This window comes from Panicum virgatum, chromosome 8K (genome assembly GCF_016808335.1).
Source record: "Panicum virgatum strain AP13 chromosome 8K, P.virgatum_v5, whole genome shotgun sequence".
In the NCBI taxonomy this organism is placed as follows: Eukaryota; Viridiplantae; Streptophyta; class Magnoliopsida; order Poales; family Poaceae; genus Panicum; species Panicum virgatum.
The window spans coordinates 7325045-7346981 of NC_053143.1; the positions used below are offsets into that span (position 1 = coordinate 7325045).

The window sequence follows — 21937 nt, forward strand, 5'->3', positions numbered from 1 at the left end:
GGTCATCAATCCAATACGTGTATATATATATGTATTTGCATACCAACACCCTTCTAGTCAGGACAAAATCCTCAAGCAAAGGTCACATGTCACGGGTAAGGTCGAGACAAAAACAGCAAGTATCGTCCAACTTACTATACTAGTTACTACTTCGTCCGTTCCAAAGCTGCAAGACATTTTGGCTTTTTTAATACATTGCTTTTACTGTAAATCTAAACATAGTGTGTATATATCAAAGTGCATATCAAGAGCTATGTATTAAAAAAACTACTCCCTCCGCTCCAAATTATAAAATATTTTAGCTTTTCTAGATATGTAGCTTTTTCTATACACTTAATATACATTATGTCTAGATGCATAGTAAAAACAATATATCTAGAAAAGCCAGAATACCTTATAATTTGAAACAGAGGGGGTATGTCTTATAATTTGTAATGGAGAGAGTAGGTATTTACTTTTTTTTTGTTAATTAGTGCTAGTTCCGTAGTTTTTTTTACCTTGACAACGTCAAACCATGCATGTACCTACAATGCAATTCCAGCTGTACATGCATGTGCAGCCAGCGTATGATCAGTATACTTCCAAGGTTCTAGAAGGACAATTTGCGGGGGCTAGTATAGCTAGCGCTTAGTAAAGTGTTGTTCATCACGTTTTCCATGGCTACGACATTTGGCATCGTCCCCAATCAATAATGACTAATAATGCAGACTAGGCATCATGTCGTACAATTCGGTTCGGAAAATAGCGAAACTGAACCATTTTTTATTATCTGACATGTCACAAATAAAACTGCTAGTAACGGACCATTCCCTACAACCGTTATGTAGCTAGTGAAACAAACTCGTGATGAGATACATTGGTTGTATCCACTACTACAATAAAGGTTTGTAGGGACGGGTAAAAATGTATTTTTAGGGGCGGGTAGAAAATCCGTGGCTAGTTCTCGCTGCTAAAAATACCCCTTTTTCAGAGACGGAAAACGAACCCGCCCATAAAAATCCATTTCCAGGGGCGGGTCACACCCTCAACCGCCCCTGGAAATGCATTTTCAGGGGCGGGTCACCCCCACCCACCCCTACAAATGGATTTTCAGGGACGGGCAGGGCGGTGACCCGCCCATGAAAATGGATTTGCAGGGGCAGGTGGGGGGGGGGGGTTGACCCGCCCCTACAAAAGATTTTCCCGCCAATAATTTTTCAAATTTGAAAGTTTCAATTATGTTTTCAGTTTTTTTTTTGCAATTTGCCGCCAATTGCAAAAAACAAAATAGCTGGGTGTTTACAAAAACAATAACTTATTACAGATCTAAAACAAAATTACATCAAAGTTCAAGGGAAATAAGGGGCTCCATCCCCTCAGGCAGCCCATTATTGGGGGTACAGCATCCTAGCATCAACACCGTCTTCCGGAATCACTATCTTCTAGAAACTCCATCTTCTAGTCCAAATAGCTGGGTGGGATAGAAGGGGGACAAAGAGAAGGGTGAGTACATTGAAATGTATTCACAAATGTAGGAACGCATGACATGATGCCAACACAAGGAAAGGCTAATACTGGTTGAGACAAGCACTTAAGCGACACATCCATTTGTGTAATACGATATTTTTTTGACTACATTTAATGTACCATGCATGTGTCCAAATATTTATGTGTAAAAATTTTGACGGGAACTAATTAACTAAACAAGGCCTAAGAGTCTCAATGAATAAAGAGCTGACTAGGCCACTTTTTATCCATCAGTTCTGGGTCTCTAGGGTACGGTAGTAAGAGCCGGAGATGTGAGGAACTCACCCAAACAAACCCTTATTAGTTAGCCTTTTGTTTTTCCTTTTCTGTTCGGTCATTACAAAAAAAAATCTATGTCCTATAAAATAGCTAGTGAATTTTGGAAACAATCTACTATGCATCACCTCTGTAAATCAATTTATAGAGGTGGCTACGGCCCATTAAAAAATTACCTTAACCATAACTCAACACCGGCCATTAGCAGGTTTCACTACTACAAAAACGATTTGCAGCAACGCCTCATTTTTTTAGGGAAGGACGAAAAAGTCACCCGTCCCTATAAATGGAGCGAGGATACTGTGGAAACGGTCCACCCCTAAAGATGGCATCTGTAGGGCCGGCTGACCCCCTCTGCCGCCCATGAAAATGGGAGCCATTTTCAAGGGGGTCAGCCGCCCCTACAAACAATCATTTTTAGGGGCGGCTCACCCCCCCCCCCACCCGCCCCTAAAAATGCCTTCATTTTCAGGGGCGGCTGAGGGGGTCAGCCACCCCTACAAATGATTTCTCAATTTATTCGAAAAATTCATTTATTTCAAATGGAGATGCAAAATACTTCAAAACAATGTGTAATTTTTACCATAAGCATGAACTGTCACGTAGAATTGTAAAAAAATATGAAAAATATAATTCAACACGTTTAGTGTTGAAGTGTATTGAAAACACAAAGTTAGCCTTAAGTTGTACGACATTGTAGTATGACATAGGTATACATTGTTGTTTGAAAACATTTATTCATTATATGCTATGAAATATGATTTTGATATTTTTCTTATGTTACACATATCTTATTTTTCCTATGCTGAAAATTTTACAATTTTATCATGTGTTTTACTATTTTTTTGTATTAATCCATTTTTCTGAATAATTTACAAAAATATTTGTTGGGGCGGGCCGGACCGCCACCCGCCCCTACAAATCCGCTTGTTGGGGCGGGCCGGGCCACCACCCGCCCCTACAAACCGGCCCTATATTATCCCGCACCGCAGCTCCCCCTCCGCTCCCTCCTCCTCCTTGCAGCCGCCACCTCCCCCTCCTCCTCGCAGCCGCCGCCGCCGCCGCCACCTCCTCCTCCTCGTCGCCGCCGCCACCTCCCCCTCCTCCTCGCAGCCGCCGCCACCGCCTCCTCCTCTTCCTCACCGCCGCCGCCGCCTCCTCCTCGCAGCCGCCACCACCACCTCCTCCTCCTCCTTCCCTCCTCCTCGCCGGGATCCACCGCCGCCGCCTCCTCCACTGACATAGGGATCCGCCGCCGACGGGATTCGCCGCGCCTCCTCCTCCAACGATGGCGGGATCCGCCGCAATGCCTGGAGCTCGCCGAGGAGTACCTGCACCGTCGATGCCACCACCAGCTCTCCTCGGCCATGACTCGTCACAGCGCCGCCCTCGTGCCTCCTCCAAGCCACACGGTAGGTGCCATTGCCTTCCACTAGGGTTAGGGTTAGGGTTAGGGTTAGAATGGTTACGGTTAGGGTTAGGGTTAGTGTTAGGGTTAGAATGGTTAGGGTTAGGGTTAGGCTTAGGATAAGGGAATAGGGTTAGAATTTCCATTTGAATGAGAATGCGAGTACATGAATTAGTGAACTTTTGTTACACTATGAATTTCATTATTCATATTTACTCAATGTGAATACTGGTAGATGTTCCATGGTGGCGGTCATGGTAGGGGTTGTGGCGGTGGTCGTGCGCTTATGGACAATGTTGATGCTCAGCAGCCAGGCATACACTTCCATCAAGAGGTTGGCTTGCCACTGGGTGATCGAACGCGTGGAACAATTCCTAATGTTGTAAGTTTCATTTGTTATTAGTTTCATATACTTTTGCTCACATACAATGCAGCTTCAAATAATTCTAAATTTCGTCACATACAATGCAGATTATCAACCTTGTTAGATGGCTTCAAGATGTTGTCGAGGGTTTGGGTGCTACTACTTTTGTGGCTCGACAAGAGCTTGTTCGGCAACCAGATATCAAGAGAGTACATATTTCTTTTCAAATACCTGTGCGACATGCAGAGTGGACCACAATGGTACCAGGATCCTCCTCGACGATACCCATGGTTTCAATTACCGTTGTGGGTGGAGAGGCAAATATTTGGACAACTTATGAGAGGCTAGCAGTGGAGGCATGCCTACAGCAGCTAAAGAATCATGGGTACTTTGTGCCCGACTTTTCATATTTTTGAGTTAAGCAGCTACAGGCGAGAGAATCTAATGTTATTCTGACTATAGAGAGGCTTTGTTGTCTTAATCGACAAGACAAAGTATGAGATTTTCTTTTTAGTCATTGTTAACTTTAGTAATATTGCATTGTTCTTTCAACTTTCATAACGTTATTATCACCTTTTTGCAAGATCTCATTGATCATCAATATACCATTGCATCAGTTAGCTTTCGGGCTATTCTGAATCAAGTCGTGGACACCTTAGGTTTGACTTGGATGGGTGGAGAGCCATGTTTTCTCCACAATTGCAAGTTTCAAGCAAAGCTCTCCTTCTGCAGGGCAAGTCAGCTAAACACTCCATTTTTTGACATTTGTAGTTCTATCTATAGCAACGAATGGGAAGCGAAGGAGAGTGCACTTGTTCGTGCACTAGCATATTTTGATGAAGTTCTAGGGTGGACGATTGGAGACCGCAACTATCTTATCTATCTATGAATGCGAGCAATGCAGTAGCTATAGATTTGTAATATGCATGGATGTATAGCTACTATTGTCATTGAACAGCTTGTATTGCTACTCTTTATCTTCTGAAATTATATTTGATTGCATTGTTATTTGAGTGTTGGATCATATTTATAAAGTGGGAATTCAAATTTTAAAACATTGTGAAACAAATTAAAAATGAATTACTATTTTTTTGGGCCTGAAATTCATTTTCAGGGGCGGGTCATCGCCCTGCCCGCCCTTGAAAATCCATTTGTATGGGCGGGTGGGCTTGTGGACCGCCCCTACAAATGCATTTCCAGGGGCGGTTGAGGGGGTGCCTCACCCTTGAAAATCCATTTGTATGGGTGGGTGGGCTTGTGGACCGCCCCTACAAATGCATTTCCCGGGGCGTTGAGGGGGTACCCCGCCCCTGGAAATGGATTTTTAGGGGCGGGTTCGTTTTCCGTCCCTGAAAAAGGGGTATTTTTAGCAGCGAGAACTAGCCACGGATTTTCTACCTGCCCCTAAAAATATGTTTTTACCCACCCCTACAAACCTTTATTGTAGTAGTGTTTTGAGGCCTCGAACGGTGAGTGCCTCTACAAGAGAGAAGAAGGTTCCTCTGGATCTACTGCTGCCTTCCTAAGTTTTTTGTTTGATCAATGGCATGTGCAGTTCAACACGCGGCTATGTGGTACCTCCAAGCGGAGGCCGGCCATGAGAGCGAGATGCTATGACCAGGACGACCTCGTGGGCCCGTCACTGGTGTCGGAGAGGTCTAGGGCTGTATCTATATTTTTTTTATTTTTTTAATCGGTTTCAAAGACGGACATCTTAACACACTCAACAGTGGAAATTAAATAAGAATTTTTTTACAATGCTTGGGGAGGCGTTGGGAAGCATTGGAAGACATTTCATGTGTCTATGATTTATGAGCCCAATTGAGGGTAGGCGTTGGGAGGCGTCAATAAGGAGGCATCGGGAGGCGTTAGATGTGTCTATGGTGGGTGGGCCCATATGTGCCGTAATGCCTCCCAACGCCTCTTAGCGCATCCAAAGTTAAAAGGATTAGAAATTCATGATAATTCTGCTTCTGTATTTATTTTTTTCAATTAAGGGTATTATAGTAAATTCAAAATTATAGAAATAATATTTTGAATAGTATAGTTAGGAGGTATGATTTTAGTATTACAGGAAGATGAATATTTGTTTTAAAGAAAAGATGATCATATTCATCTTGTTAGGTTCCTGTCGCCCTCCTCCTCACCGGCCGACGTCACCGACCCGAATCCCACCGCCCGAGGCCCGATCCAGCACCGCCCCCGCCGGCTAGGGCTCGCCCTCGCCCCACCCCGGTCACGCTCCATGTCCTCCTCCACCACGTCGTGGATGCGCTATGGCGCTGTCCCCACCTCTCCCCTGCCCCCGCCAGCCAAGCCGGAGGGTGTCGAGGCCGCGGTGGCGGACAGGGCAGTGGGCAGCGGGGAGGCGGCGCCCTCGTCGTGCTGGCCGTGCTCTCGGCCTCCACGGTGCTCGCCGTCGTCGCGCTCACCCTCGCCAGGCTCAACCTCCTCGTCTCTCTCGTCATCGCCGCAGCCGTCATCGGCGTGCACGCCACGTTCAGGATGAACTACTACCTCGACGAGAGGGACGCGTTCGACGTCACCGGTGGCTCACTCATGGATAATGGATACGGCTACACGGTCCCGGAGATGATAGAGGCGGAGGCAATTCAGCTGATGAGATTGTTGATTGTGTTCTTGGATGAGTCTGGGGATTCTTGATGGTTCTGATCCATCCCTAGGATTTTGCAAGGTGTTCATGGAAGCTGTGATGTTCTTACTATTTTTGCAGCGTGTTCTTAACTTCATTTGTAGTTTGCATGTTGTGTATAGCAATTTTCAGGTTCCTTTTGATTTGGATGTAGTATTCTGTAATTCCTGTGCATTTCTGAGGTGATTGGGATTTGGGATTATTTAAATTGCTTTTAAGACAATTGCAGAGCATCCTGTGACGGGAAGTGTATATCACCAGTTTTTTTTCTCCAATATGCGCGCAGCGTATCATTGTATTAAGATGAAGAAGAAATTAGTACAGTGTTCGGTTACAACCCAAATGGAACGGACTCCAGATGGATATAAGCCGGCAAACCAGCTGAACACAACCCGAAAGATAAACTCCAATATGAACTACTCACATCTCGTACAACCTAAACGACTGGCTTTAAGCATAGCCCTCAGTCAACGCTCCATCCCACGGAGGGAGAGCTCTTGCTCTTGTTCTTCAACATCGGAAATATGTCCTGCAATGCGCCCATGTGGTGCGGCGGAGGTTCGCGAAAGAAATTCTCCACCGCTTGCTCCGCCGAAGCTGCCAAGGGCAGAGGCGTGCCAACCTCACCGAGTCGGCGCATCAGGAGCACCACCCCTCGCTTCGCCGGCTTGACGGCCGAGAGAGGGTCCAAGGTTTGGTGATGGCTTCACCGGGGGCCACATGCCTCAGACGAAGGCAGCTGAGGAGGCACGTCGACGAGGACAGGGTCAACTCAATGGCGATGAGGCGGCTTGTTCAAAAGAGGCGGCGGAATATTCTTCGTAACTTTGCTGATGTAAGTCCTCCAAGGCCGCAGAATTGCCGTCCTCCGATCATGGCAATCCCTAGGATCTGACTGAATCCATTTTTGTGCTCGATTGGCCAAAACACTGACCGGAGGAGGGCGCTCACCTGGAGCTCGGGCAGTGGCAATGGTGACCACGGCCACGGCCTTCCTCGTGATTTCGAGGAGGGGGAGGATCCCGGAGATTTGTAGGAGGGGGGAGGGAGCCCTGAAATTTGGAGATTTCGCAGCAGGTGGCAACGGCTGTGTAGACGGCTGCGCAGGAGATGGCGACAGCAAGGGTGAGGGTGACGGCGTGGCGGGATGTAGCGACGGCGACGGGGGTGAGGTCGCAGTTTAAGGCAGCGTTGGCAGGGCGGGATTCACAGTGGGCGTCACTGCGTGTGTAACACCACAGGGATCACGTAACCCTAGGATGCTACACAACTGCACTGTAAAATGCCGAAATAGAAAATTTCGACTACTTAACCGTAGAAATGAGTACAACGCGGAAGCAATGACAGATAGATATATAAATAAGTAAAGCGTGATACTCCAACAAGATAACTTTACATCCTTAATGAATATGAGAAAGAGCACTATAAGATATATCAAACTCAAAAATGGTACACCACATTATTAAGAGATCTCATAGAAGTGTATGGCGTGCAACTAACCCACTTCCCTTCATGCTAGCTTCAAAGGATTTCCTGGGGAGAGATAAATAAGGGTGAGATTGAATAATCTCAGCAAGTGAACTACTTTAACAAGCTATTTAAACTGCAGTAGATTATTTAATCATTTGATAATATAACGAGTATTGAAGAGGCAGCTCCACGAATGTACTTGGTATATCCAGAACATACCCATGACAACATAACATTCTTTTGTTACCAGCTACTTATAACGGGTAATATAAGATCCCAAAAAGGATGATAGTAAGTAATCCAAAACATGACATATAGGTCTCCATAAAACTAGAAGTAAATGTAGAGACGTGTAGACCATATAGCATACTAGAAATGGAATAACATATTCTATCAAGTTGAGGTGCATAGGAATGTAGATAATATCTCCATATTCTCGTAAGTCATACCAAAATGCACATCACGATGGAGAAGCATCACAACTATATTAGCTTCAATGTGACTATACCCACCAATACTCAAATATCCACATAGTAAAGCAGGGGAATGCAAGAGGCACTCATATGGCATTTCAAAAATTCCATAAGCAACACCATAGTGTGTGTCAGCATAAGAGCATAGCATATGTGTTTACAAAGATAACTCCACATCCAACAATCAACCATTTTTTAAAAAATAACAAATCAATGCACTGGAACTCCTGTATCCATACCATCAAGCCATGAAGCTGTAATATTATGCCAAACCAATGATGCTTTATGCACATGGATGCATATGAACTCCTGCCTTCATACCCAACAAGGTATGAAGCTGCATCGTTATGCCCAATAAACGATGTTGTACCGGTACGGTCGCAATCATAGGTTCGTAACATAACTCCAAATGCCATAAAATGTGGTGCAATGCAATGCAATGCAACAGGATCTTCAAAGCCAGATATCATATACTCCAAATTCAAATACCAAGTACTCCATGATGGAAAATAAGGATAATCCCTGATAGTTAATGCGAGAGATGCAAACAATACTTCTTCAACATAAACAGCACCAACCATGACTAAATAATCATATGATGCAGATATCAATAGACAATTATTCGTACTTTCATATATGTAGATCACCTTAGTCAACAGAAACGGGATAGCGTGTAGCCACTAAGATTTTAAACATACAGAAAAATAATTCCATAATCCAAGTCCCAAGCATATCTATCAGATAAAGAAAAAACATAACTAAGTAGAGGCAATCAACCCAAGATTCAATCCATATATTTGAAGACATAAACCAAAGAATAGTAGGAATCTACATCAAACCTTACTCAGAATCGAAATTGAAGTTCACCTCACATGATAGCACTAGGAGACATAAGGTAGTGTAAACACCTCAGAGATTTTCATACACCAAGATTAACATATCACTACTATAACAAGCCCACTCACTAGTAAACTGCCAAGAATTCCATAGATTTTATTCAATGAAAAACATGTCATATGATAAATTGCTAAGCATTTGTCATATGTAAATATACCTTTATCCCCAACCATAATTCATAATCTACCACATATAGACCATTTCATTTATCTATCCACCCATGCTGATGTAAAAAGCAATGTTACCTCTAAATTTATATTAGCGACCTCGTTTCAAACTTCACCAAATAAATATGAGTCATTTCTAAAATTTTACATTATCACGTATAAGTATGTGTGCTGTATTTTATAAGTGGAGGCAGTAAAAAATAGAATGTTAAAGTTGTAGCAACGCAACAGCTACGTTCACTTGACTTTATCGACAATGTATCTATGCATAGACTCCTTATAGCAACACCACCTGCTAAACCAGTCATATATCAGCACAAGAACTCCAAACAGTATTCTCATATAGAGATATAAAGTGGTCATATGACCAAAACCCCCAATATAAACAAGAATCGACAAACATCAAGCCCTGTCACCATCATTAAAGAAGAGCAGTAGTGCTTCTCTTTTTTGTATCTATTTTTATACAACAGGCTAGGTACCAAATAAATACATATTTGGCAACTTCAGAGAATAAACTAAAAATTTGGTTGTCAAATAATAATTTTGTTGAGCCTCTAAGGTCACGTAAAACATCACATAAAACAGCACTTCTGAATCTGCCTAACAGCCCATGCACCAATATAGAGAAATCCATATCTCCTAAACTATACAATAAAAAACATGAAATTTTGCTGGCAGTAAGAACTTTTATCCCTCTACAAAAGTCTTCATAGATGGAAGAGCCAATTCGGCCATTTACAAGGTGAAAATCACCAATGAACATACCTGACCAGATCTGCCAGGCCACATGAACAGTCACATTGATTCAGCCATATCTCGAGTTCTAATCCACCAAAAATTGCAATTAAATACAATCTGGAGAGCTTTAGAAATTCTCTACAACTTTATAAACTATTGCACATATCAATTCGGCACATAACATAGCCAAATCTCGCGCCCTAGACGAACTGCCGAATCTGCTACGAAACAGCAACTAGAAAACGTGGTAGGAATCAAACCCAACACCTAATCCTCTAATCTCCCACAGCCAAATCCTCCAAAATACTTAATTAAAGGGTATAAAGTCGGATTCCGTAGTTACCCATGGGGTTCTCCATGAGAATCCGTAAGGGAAGATTGGGGAAAACACTAATCTCGCCTATCCCCTCGATCCTCTCTTCCTTCTCAATCCGTTTTGATGCTCCGCTTTCTTGATTGAGGCTACAATGGAGCGAACCTGAGGGAGGAGGGAGCAATGGAGAGAGGAGAAAGTGTGCTGGGGGCAGGGTTTTTTTTACCGACTAGAACCGGACGGAAACCTCGGTTACCGGTCAAACCAGTCCGGACCGTTTCCGGTACCCGCCGGTTTCAAACCGGCCCAAATTTAAAATTCAAATTTGAATTCAAAAATGAAAAAATCCCAAATAAATTCTAAAAATACTTCATGTTGCGACGAATCTAATGGTGTCAATTTTTTCAAATATTCGTTCATTTAGTATACTTTGCGGGCATTTGAAGTTAAACCAAAAAAGAAATGGGGTCCACCACTTAGACTACAAGGCTTATTACTATTGTATTTGTATGCATGATTATAAATTGTTGCTTTGGTGTGGTCTTTTACATTAATATGTGCAAAGCTCAGGCCAAAATTTTCATTTATTTCATACAAAATGAACGAATATTTTGGGGTCCGTCGGTTTTTTTGTTCACCGACCCGATTACCACTCAAACCGGACCGGTTTAAGGACCAAACCGGCTGGCTAACCGGTTGAACTGGCACTTTTGAATTTGAATTTGAATTTGACCGGTTTTTTCGGTAACCGGTCAAATCGGTCCGGAGGCCGGCGGTTTCAGGCGACCGGTCGGTAAAAAAAACCCTGGCTAGGGGGAGGGGTCGTGAGGAGGGGGGCGCTTCAGGGGTGTCGGCAAAGGGGAAGGGGAGGCCGAACTAGGTTGAAGGGGTACGTTCCTTTTTTTTTCTAAATTCATCCCATCCCTTGATTCTTCGGATGCACATATCTCCATGATCATAAATCTAAATACTACATATGAGTACTCAAACGGATTGCTTTCAGAAAGATCTACGCATCTACATTCTCCGATTTTCTATACAAACTACGGATTAAAAAGTCAACTTTTTCCTCTCCTTAAAATATCCGGTCAACATGTACATATTTTATACTTTCTAACGAACAGAGCGTATTTTGCTCAAAAGCATAATCCATTAGTACATAGACAACCAAACATCATAACATCAGTCTAAATTTTTCATGAAGTATACGTGATTAGTGACATTTTAGTTTTAATGGCATTACATTCTACCCCCCTTAAAATGAATTCGTCCTCGAATTCGACCACTTAAAAACATGAATATGAAAAGATATTGTTAAAGCATCCAGAGTACCCTACGTGGCACCACCACTGAAGAACACGAGTCCATGCTTGGACTTAATTGTCTAATGAAACTTTAAATCTTTAAAGTATTCCATGATTACTCCAAAACTTTGCACCGACCCACCTAATTCTTAAAATGATCTAATGTCATAGGGACATAATACCTTAAACACCAAGAATGATAATCCATACCAAACAATAGCCTCAAATGGGCAATACTACATTAATAGACCAAAATGCATGAGAACCCATGTAGGAAACAGAAATGCATACAGAACGTAAATCCCTACTATTATAACTGAGTTCAAAGCAACACTTCCATCAAATTCATCTTTCGAGCCATACCTCCTTTAAACTGTCAAAGAAAAAAGAATTTGAGCTAAAATGCCCACATATCCTAGCATGATTTTAGGAGGGCACTTAACTCTTCTTCATAACATGCTCCAACAAACTCGAGCACAACTACTCAGAGCATATCATAACAACATAATTGCTCCTCAACAATTATCTTTCCTAGAGCGATAAGACTCAAGCTAGAACTCCAATCAAAACAAATGATCTAACTAGACTCCTTGGTATAACTCTTACTAAGCAACGAACTTGGATCAACCACTTGCCATATGAACTAGCTCCAAAATAATAAACTACAAGCCACAATACTAGATCCGCATGTAGGACCTATTGGAACCTCGAAGATAGTATTAAGAGAAAGAAGGGCTACACTCACAACAAAAACTCAAATCTTCTTAAAACTCACTCATCGAATCAGGCCCGCAAACTTGATTATTAACACCATAAAGCATGCACATGACAAGGGTCAAGTAAACAACATGGAATGAATCATGGCTTGCCAAGTGAACATGAGAGACCTCAACTTGAGAACAAACCAAACACACCTTAGATTTTGTCATGCGGGGTCAAGCCTACAACATCCCATAATTATATCATTCCAAAAGTAATCATAAAAAAATCTAAGAAATGGCATCCCCCAACTAGCATTACAATAATGCAACCAATTATCAAAAACTCCATCATTGCTCATATATCATGCAGACCACTCCGAATACATATCCCAAGAAACACATAGAACCAAAATATGACCTTTGGGATAGTAGGAATAACCAATCATACCAAAGAACACTGCATAGACGCCACGTGCCCAACCAGCCACCTCACAAAGACACCTCAAAAAGCAAGCTCTTATGCCCCATGTAGGTCTAAGCCAACAAAAGCGCAACTCAACAAGCACACCGATATATCTAACACTTGTAACCTCCCAAAATTCCACATGGATTCTCTCAGTTCTACTTTTGATAGGCATAAAAAATTACCTCTACTCCATTGGGGAAAACCCTACACCAAGCTAAGGTCAGGCTAAACATTGTCACTCCAACCTATAGGGCAAGGCACCAACGATCCATCATTCCATATACCGAAAAAAAATAGTTAGAATGCACGGCATGGGGGCCAATCCACCCGTCACTCAACTATTAACTTCGTATATCGAGTGTTAGATCGCAACCCTAATACTCGGGCATCCCTCATTCAGCAATGCAGAAAGAGTATTGTTGGGGCCCTCCACACAACCCATCTCTATTGCCAAACTAAACTTTCTCTAGTCTTACAAATTTCTAGGGTACTTCAAACCTCAAGGTCGATAAAACTTCTCAACCCAAAAGAACGCTACATCATCAAGCATTACAACACATTATTGTCAAACAATGACAAAATTATACCGCACAATAAATTCGAGACTATCAACAATTATACTAAAGCAAAAATAGTGAAGCATATAAATGGCAACCATGCATTCCGAACTAAGGTACCAATAGAATAAAATACCATAGACACGACACATAAGACAATCAGTGCAAAATAATAATGCCATATATCAAAAAGTATATCCTACTACCAAAAAAATCAAAATCATATTCCATACCACCCAACCATACCAAAAGAGTAAAGTATCAAGATAGAAATTCATCATACTATTAAAGAGAAAGATGACATGCAATTATGCAAAACCCAAACCCATTCTACATGTGCAAGTGTGTCAAATTAAGCCTTATTTTACCGAGAATCTAAAACCTAAGCTCTGATGCCAACTGTAACATCCCAGGGATCACGCAACCCTAGGATGCTACACAACTGCACTGTAAAATGCCGAAATAGAAAATTTCGACAGCATAACCATAGAAACGAGTACAACGTGGAAGCAACGACAGATAGATATATAAATAAGTAAAGCGTGAAACTCCAACAAGATAACTTTACATCCTTAACGAATATGAGAAAGAGCACTATAAGATATATCAAACTCAAAATGGTACACCACATTATTAAGAGATATCGTAGAAGTGTATGGCGTGCAACTAACCCACTTCCCTTCATGCTAGCTTCAAAGGATTTCCTGGGGAGAGAGAAACAAAGGTGAGATTGAATAATCTCAGCAAGTGAACTACTTTAACAAGCTATTTAAACTGCAGTAGATTATTTAATCATTTGATTATATAATGAGTATTGAAAAGGCAGCTCCACGAACATACCCATGACAACATAACATTCTTTTGTTACCAGCTACTTATAACGGGTAATATATGATCACAAAAAGGATGATAGTAAGTAATCCAAAACATGACATATAGGTCTCCATAAAACTAGAAGTAAATGTAGAGATGTGTAGACCATATTGCATACTAGAAATGGAATAACATATTCTATCAAGTTGAGGTGCAGAGGAATGCAAGTAAGCATATAGACAATATCTCCATATTCTCGTAAGTCATACCAAAATGCACATCACGATGGAGAAGCATCACACCTATATTAGCTTCAATGTGACTATGCCCACCAATACTCAAATATCCACATAGTAAAGCATAGGAATGCAAGAGGCACTCATATGGTATTTCAAAAATTCCATAAGCAACACCATAGTGTGTGTCAGCATAAGAGCATAGCATATGTGTTTACAAAGATAACTCCACATCCAACACTCAACCATTTTTTTAAAAATAAAAAATCAATGCACTGGAACTCCTGTATCCATACCATCAAGGCATGAAGCTGTAACATTATGCCAAACCAATTATGCTTTATGCACATGGATGCAAATGAACTCCTGCCTTCATACCCAACAAGGTATGAAGCTGCATCATTATGCCCAATAAACGATGCTGTACCGATACGGTCGCAACCATAGGTTCGCGACATAACTCCAAATGCCATAAAATGTGGTGCAATGCAATGCAACAGGATCTTCAAAGCCAGATATCATATACTCCAAATTCAAATACCAAGTACTCCATGATGGAAAATAAGGATAATCCCTGATAGTTAATGCGAGAGATGCAAACAGTACTTCTTCAACATAAACGGCACCAACCATGACTAAATAATCATATGATGCAGATATCAATAGACAATTATTCGTACTTTCATATATGTAGATCACCTTAGTCAACAGAAACGGGATAGCGTGTAGCCATTAAGATTTTAAACATATAGAAAAATAATTTCATAATCCAAGTCCCAAGCATATCTATCAGATAAAGAAAAAACATAACTAAGTAGAGCCAGTCAACCCAAGATTCAATCCATATATTTGAACACATAAACCAAAGAATAGTAGGAATCTACATCAAACCTTACTCAGAATCGAAATTGAAGTTCACCTCACATGATAGCACTAGGAGACATAAGGTAGTGTAAACACCTCAGAGATTTTCATACACCAAGATTAACATATCTCTACTATAACAAGCCCACTCACTAGTAAACTGCCAAGAATTCCATAGATTTTATTCAATCAAAAACATGTCATATGATAAATTGCTAAGCATTTGTCATATGTAAATATACCTTTATCCCCAACCATAATTCATAATCTACCACATATAGACAATTTCATTTACCTATCCACCCATGCTGATGTAAAAAGCAATGTTACCTCTAAATTTATATTAGCGACCTCGTTTCATACTTCACCCAATAATTATGAGTCATTTCTAAAATTTTACATTATCACGTATAAGTATGTGTGCTGTATTTTATAAGTGGAGGCAGTAAAAAATAGAATGTTAAAGTTGTAGCAGCGCAACAGCTACGTTCACTTGCCTTTATCGAAAATGTATCTATGCATAGACTCCTCATAGCAACACCACCTGCTAAACCAGGCATATATCAGCACAAGAACTCCAAACAGTATTCTCATATAGAGATATAAAGTGGTCATATGACCAAAACCCCCAATATAAACAAGAATCGACAAACATCAAGCCCCGTCACCATCATTAAAGAAGAGCAGTAGTGCTTCTCTTTTTCGTATCTATTTTTATACAACAGTTTAGGTACCAAATAAATATATATTTGGAAACTTCCGAGAATAAACTAAAAATTTGGTAGTCAAATAATAATTTTGTTGAGCCTCTAAGGTCACGTAAAACATCACTTAAAACAGCACTTCTGAATCTGATATAGAGAAATCCATATCTCCTAAACTATACAATAAAAAAACATGAAATTTTTCTGGCAGTAAGAACATTTATCGCTCTACAAAAGTCTTCATAGATGGAAGAGCCAATTCGGCCATTTACAAGGTGCAAATCACCAAAGAACATACCTGACCAGATCTGCCAGGCCACACGAACAGTCACATTGAACATTGAGGATGACTTCGGGTTTATTTTTTTTCCAAAACTTTAAGGCACACTTTTGGATGAATATGGATACGTTGCTCTTCAGAAAATAAATTAAATACTCCTAAGTCAAAAGCAACAACAGTTTGCTCTGTCATCTGTCATTTTTAGTAGTTCTGTCATCTGTACCCGGATGACTTCGGGTCAAGCTAGCCAAGGACGTAGCTGCTGTCACGATGTCGACCACATGTCCAGATGACCAGTATTGAGGACTTTGTTTGCAGTGGTTTACCTACCAGACGTGCTTGACGCTCGACCGGCACCCATAGCCATTCTATGAGGATGCGCAAACGAATCATGGATCATGAATTGATTTTCATTTAACTATACCTTGTCAAGAAACATTGTGTCAGAGTGTCATTCTTGTTTCGTGTGATCTTGTAATTTGGTTTTGTGTTCTTGAATTATTGTCTCCGCACTATTATTGTTTGACAGTGGTGCCGCCGCCGCCTTGCCAGTGTACTCACCAGAGTGTATACAGCTTATCTATCTAGCTATTCTTTACCATTGCCAGGCCTTCTTTGTAAACTCATAATTTTGACATTCAAAGTCCCTAAACCTAATTCACTGGAGAACAGGGGTGGATCTAGCGTGGAGGCAGGGGGCTGGAGCCCCCCCCCCCCCCCCACCATGCACTCCAAGGAGCCTCCCCCAACAATTTTCATCCATGAATGAATGCAGGAGGAGGAGGAGGAGGAGAAGAAGAAGAAGAATGAGCCCCTAGATGTACATGCTAGATATCTGCCACTACCGGAGAAGATTCACTTGCTGAGATGGAGGGGTAGTGTTGGGATAAAAGGCAACAATAATGCACAACTTAGTCCCTCATCTTGTGATGAACATTGAGGAGAACATTTACCAACAGATATGCAGCGGAATAATAACAATCACATGCACAAAGACATAGCGATTTACGTGGAAAAATCTCCTCATGGTGAGGAGTAAAACCCATGGGACCAACCGGTCCACTCCAAACTTCCACTATAATCAAAAAATGGTTACAAGGAGTCCTCTAGTACCTCTAGAGGATTACACCAGCAGCAACACATTCACCATGATGCAAACTTGGCATCAACAACAACAACCACAACTATCTAACAAGACGTATGACTCAATGTCAAACAGAGAAGTAACAGATTCTGTCCCCTTCGGTATTCGGTTAGTATCTCACAAACTGCAGGTCCACTGTGCATACATTTTGGTAGGCAAGTAGATCTACGTGTCCCCTAACTACTAACAAATTTTCAGCTCAATCTGACACCGTTTCACCACCCAAACAAATCATCTACCCAAATTGCTCTGTGCTGAAACTACAGTCACCCGAACTAACAAAACCCTTCTCAAATCTGATGCTCTCCTCAACCAATTCTTAAACCAACTGACCAGATCGAAGTACTCCAAGAGTAGAACGAGCTCACCAAGCTTGGCGCAAATCCAAGCACGTTTGAGTCTCCAATCACTGACTTGAAGTAGATTGGTTCACAGCCACCAAATCTGGGCTGACCTCTTCTCCTTCTTCTTCCTCTCTTCTCTCTAGTTATGTTGTTTGTGTTGCCCAAAAAAAAGTTGTGTTGTGTGTGTTCCACTCTCCCCCATCACTCAACTGACGAACAGATCTGGGGCTGGTGGTAGCTAGGGTTTCTTTGTGCCTTTTACTTCCTTTAGAAGTGTCCTCAACCGTCGGATGAAGTATCACATCAACGGTGCACAAGTATTGGGCTTGTGAGCTATTTTCATAACTTTGATGGGCTCCAAATCATCCTCCACGTGGAGGGACTGTCCAACATGCAGATGCTAGCCGCACCAGAGGAAAGGTGGAGGGTGAAAATTGAGGTAGAGAAAAAGAAAATAGGTGTCCCCCATGGAAGGGATTATCCATATAGGGGTTATTCCTTTGGTCTTCTTTCGTTGCAAAAAGGCAGCTTAGTTTGAGCAGTATAGATGATGAGAACGCATTATAGACCTGTAAGTCCTTCATCTGTCATGGATGAAAACCCTCCGTGCTAGTGTCGATAGTCCGCTGCCCTCGAGCTTCGCACATACAAAAACTCATTTACATATGATTTTGAAAATTTAAATACTTGATGCTATAGATTTGCATTATTCAAAATTTCATCATTCAGGCATTTACAACCTACAAATAGGAAACGAATAATTTGGAGCTGTTGAGAACAAACTGGCATTGTTGACATGTGTGCCCGTTTGCATATTCTTCTCATTCCAGAACCTTTGAGTTTAATTTGTGGACTTATTATCTCACACGCTTTCCTGTGCCCTGCCCTGCCGTGACGTTCATTTCGACCGGGTCACGCTGTGGTCTCCCAAGCTCTGTAGCATGCGTAGCTTGACCGGCCGATGGGGACCCGAGTACGACGATGACTGAGTGACTTGACAGGCAGTGTGGCCTGACTAACGCTCTGAAGGACCGAGACAGACAATCAGAGAGGGGGGAGTGAATAGGAGCCCTTTAGAAGAGAACAAGGCCTCCAATTGCCACTCCGACACATCACTCTTCTAACCATCAAGATGACACAAGTCAACTCGTGACGAGCTCACTCTAAGAATAGTTAGGAAAAGCTCGACTCAAAATGGAAGCAAGTGAAAAGCAATTTACTCGAGCAAGGTGCGACCGAAAGCGGAAGCAACCATTTACAAAATATCAAAAAAGCTTTTCACTTAACTAAGCATGCAATGATTTATCAACAATTAGCACAGCTCAAAACAAGTGAAAGCAAAGCTTAAAAACAAGTGGGCGCAGAGTTCAATAAAAAAGCCAATAAAGAGTCTCAATAAAAAGATTAACACTAAACACCACAGAAGAACTAACGCTCTCTTTAAATAAGCATGCCATGATTAACAAATACAAACTAATTAATCTAGCTCAAAGGCTATGAACTAAATCCACGAGCTCAAGATCATATAGTGGAAAGGCTAGGCAGGGTTAGCATGAAGGATTAATCAAATAAATAAAGGCTAGACCAGATTAGCCTAGAAAATAAAAGACAAGTCAGAACATGCTCACCTACGCAAGCTCCTGCATGGGCAGTCGTCAGCCCTGCGTTGGGCTACGTGCACCCTTGCACGAGCAGGCTGCTGCTGGATTTTCAAACCTGCTAGTCCGGCCCGTGACTTGGTGCAAAGCCCACTGGCGCCTTGGCTGCCTGGACCTTGGCACCGTGGCAGAGTTGGGCCTCGGGCCCGTGAGGCACCCCCACCTACGGAAAGAATATACATCACGCGCTCTGCAATTAGAGAATCCATTGCAATTAGAGAATCCCTGAAAGGGTTATTGGGCCGTTTTTAATTGCATTTGGCCCAATAGCGCTAGCATATCCATTATCTCTACGTAACGAAATCTGCACTAGAGACTCAGGCCACACATTGGGCCACGTTGCCCTTTTATCTCAGCCATTGGATATTGATGAGACGTTCGAACATGGTGAAGCAGCCGGCGTTCCAGAGCCTTGTCTCCACGGCGATGAAACATGGACTGCTGTCCCTCTGCGGCTCGCTGCCACTCACCTGCTCCACCCAAGCTGCGGTCCACGACACACGTTTCTCCCACGGCAGACCCCCATCCACGTTGGTTTACTGAAATGAGTGGTTGCATATAAAATCAAGGAAGTAGTACTGCTTGCAGCTTTGGACTGCTTGCTATTTAGCTCAAAACCTGACAGGTATTCATCTCCGTTAAAAAGATTCCAAGTTATACTATATGATCCATCGATCTGATTTGAGACTATTGGTTTAGATTGTGACATCCAAACAGGGGCGGAGCCAGGGCCCGTGCTGGCCGTGCTGCAGCACGGGTCCAAACTAGTTCGTGCCATGTAAATCTCTATAGTAATTAGGCCTAAGGTAATAGCATTTATCTTAAATTTAATCAAACTAGCACTTGTTCATTGGTTTAGCCCGGGATGGAGGGCATTCCTAGCTCCGCCCCTACATCCAAACATATTGATCTTCCTGTAGATTTAGGTTCACGCTGTACAATGGAGCTTCTCGAGATTCTCAATTCAAATTTCAATGTTGGTATTGTCATACTTCACAAGTAGGGATTGCATGATTTTGGATGGCTGATCCCTATAATATAACAGCTCCTTATGTAAATATTGCATGAGAATTTGATGTCCTTTCCGTGCAATATCTTTTGTCCGCAATCAAAATTTGACGTCTGCTGAATTTGCATGAATGTTTCTTTCTTGAGGAATTTTGGGATACTATTAGTCCTGTGCGTGGGTCATGCGATCCACCCAATCCATCCGTCTTGACCCAATCCAATCTAGAAAACGCAGCCCATCTATGGGTTGGGTTGGGTTAGCAGGCCCACCCATCTAATATTCTACGCTCGTGGGTGGGTACACGATCCAACCCAGCTAATCCATCTAACATGTGAAAGAAACTCTGCTCTGCTCGTCTCTCGTCATTGGCTCGCTGCAGCCGCCGCCGTCGCCGCCGCACCATCGATGGCATCAGCGATGGCTGAGGCGTCGAAGGAGTCCCCACCGCCGCGCTCCACTCGCGGACAGCCGCCACCACCATTGACCCGATCCCCCATGCGCCACTGCCAAGGTTAGTTTCTATTTCCGATCCCATACTCCTCTCATCCCAAATCCGCAGTTGCCTCAAGCGTGGCACTCGTCTTCTCCTACGAGAGAGAGTGATCATGGAGGGAGGGGGAGGTAGTTAGAGGTTGATTTGCATATTATTGGGATGTCAATCCGGAATGGGAGCCTTCCCCTGCCATGTGCACAACACATGCTTGCTGGAATGTTCGAACAGAACTTGTGCTATTTGGGACTCATTTGGGATTTATTCCTTTCGTTCCATCAGTAGCTTTTTGTATCACTGCATGTCGTATTAGCTTTGCAATGGTTAATGGGTTACTTTCAGATATGGAAGAAGAGGCCAGTCTCTATCATGTTACTGCTACAGTCCCAAATGTGCCAATTGTTAAGGAAGGAAGTAAGAGGACAAACTTTATCAACATCAAAGAATCAAAGTTCCTATAAATTGATGCAAATTCAAAGGGCAAGGCCTAGATCCAAGGAATCTGCTGCTGTCAAGACAAAAAAGAGAAAGATCGCAGCTAGAAGTGCCGAAGACGAAGCAACCAGCCTAACAAATAATAGGCATGTGCATACTGCTGGAGCCCCCATTATACAGACTACTTTGGATGGAAATTTGAGGATGAAAAGTATGTCTGTGTCAAGGAATGCCATATCAAGAAAAATTGTGGAGAAAGCCGTATCTGTTTCTCGGGCAGTGTCAAGGAAGAGAAGTGAACAAGCTGTGAACAATGGAGATGGCACTCTTAGTCCAGAAAATGAAGTGCCGGTATGTATACAATCTTGTTTGATTTTCTTTAGTTTTGTTGTTTAACTTGTGTACTGATCATGATTCTTTTGTCTATATAATTTTAACATATGCTTTTTCCTACTAGATGGAGGCTCATTCGAGCAGTCCTTTGACACTGACATCGCCAATTGCTAAGAAGGTTAGAAGGAACCGTTTAGCAACTTCAGAAGTTTGGAACCATTTTCATGGGCCGGATGAAAATGACGAGGATCCTATTGCTGTGTGTGTGCATTGTGGGAAAGAGTACCTTTGCAGATCGTTTCATGGAACAAGTAATCTATGGAAACACTTG

The 21937-nt window shown here is 42.2% G+C and overlaps 1 long non-coding RNA gene across 1 annotated transcript; it reads right to left on the reverse strand.

Annotated features, from left to right (window-relative positions):
- Nucleotides 1–7528: 7528 nt before the first annotated feature.
- LOC120643774 lies at nt 7529–14130 on the reverse strand. The gene is made up of 2 exons (XR_005663170.1): nt 10299–14130; nt 7529–10040 (listed from the first exon to the last, which is right to left on the reverse strand). It is a non-coding gene; the product is annotated as an uncharacterized LOC120643774 (long non-coding RNA).
- Nucleotides 14131–21937: the final 7807 nt, after the last annotated feature.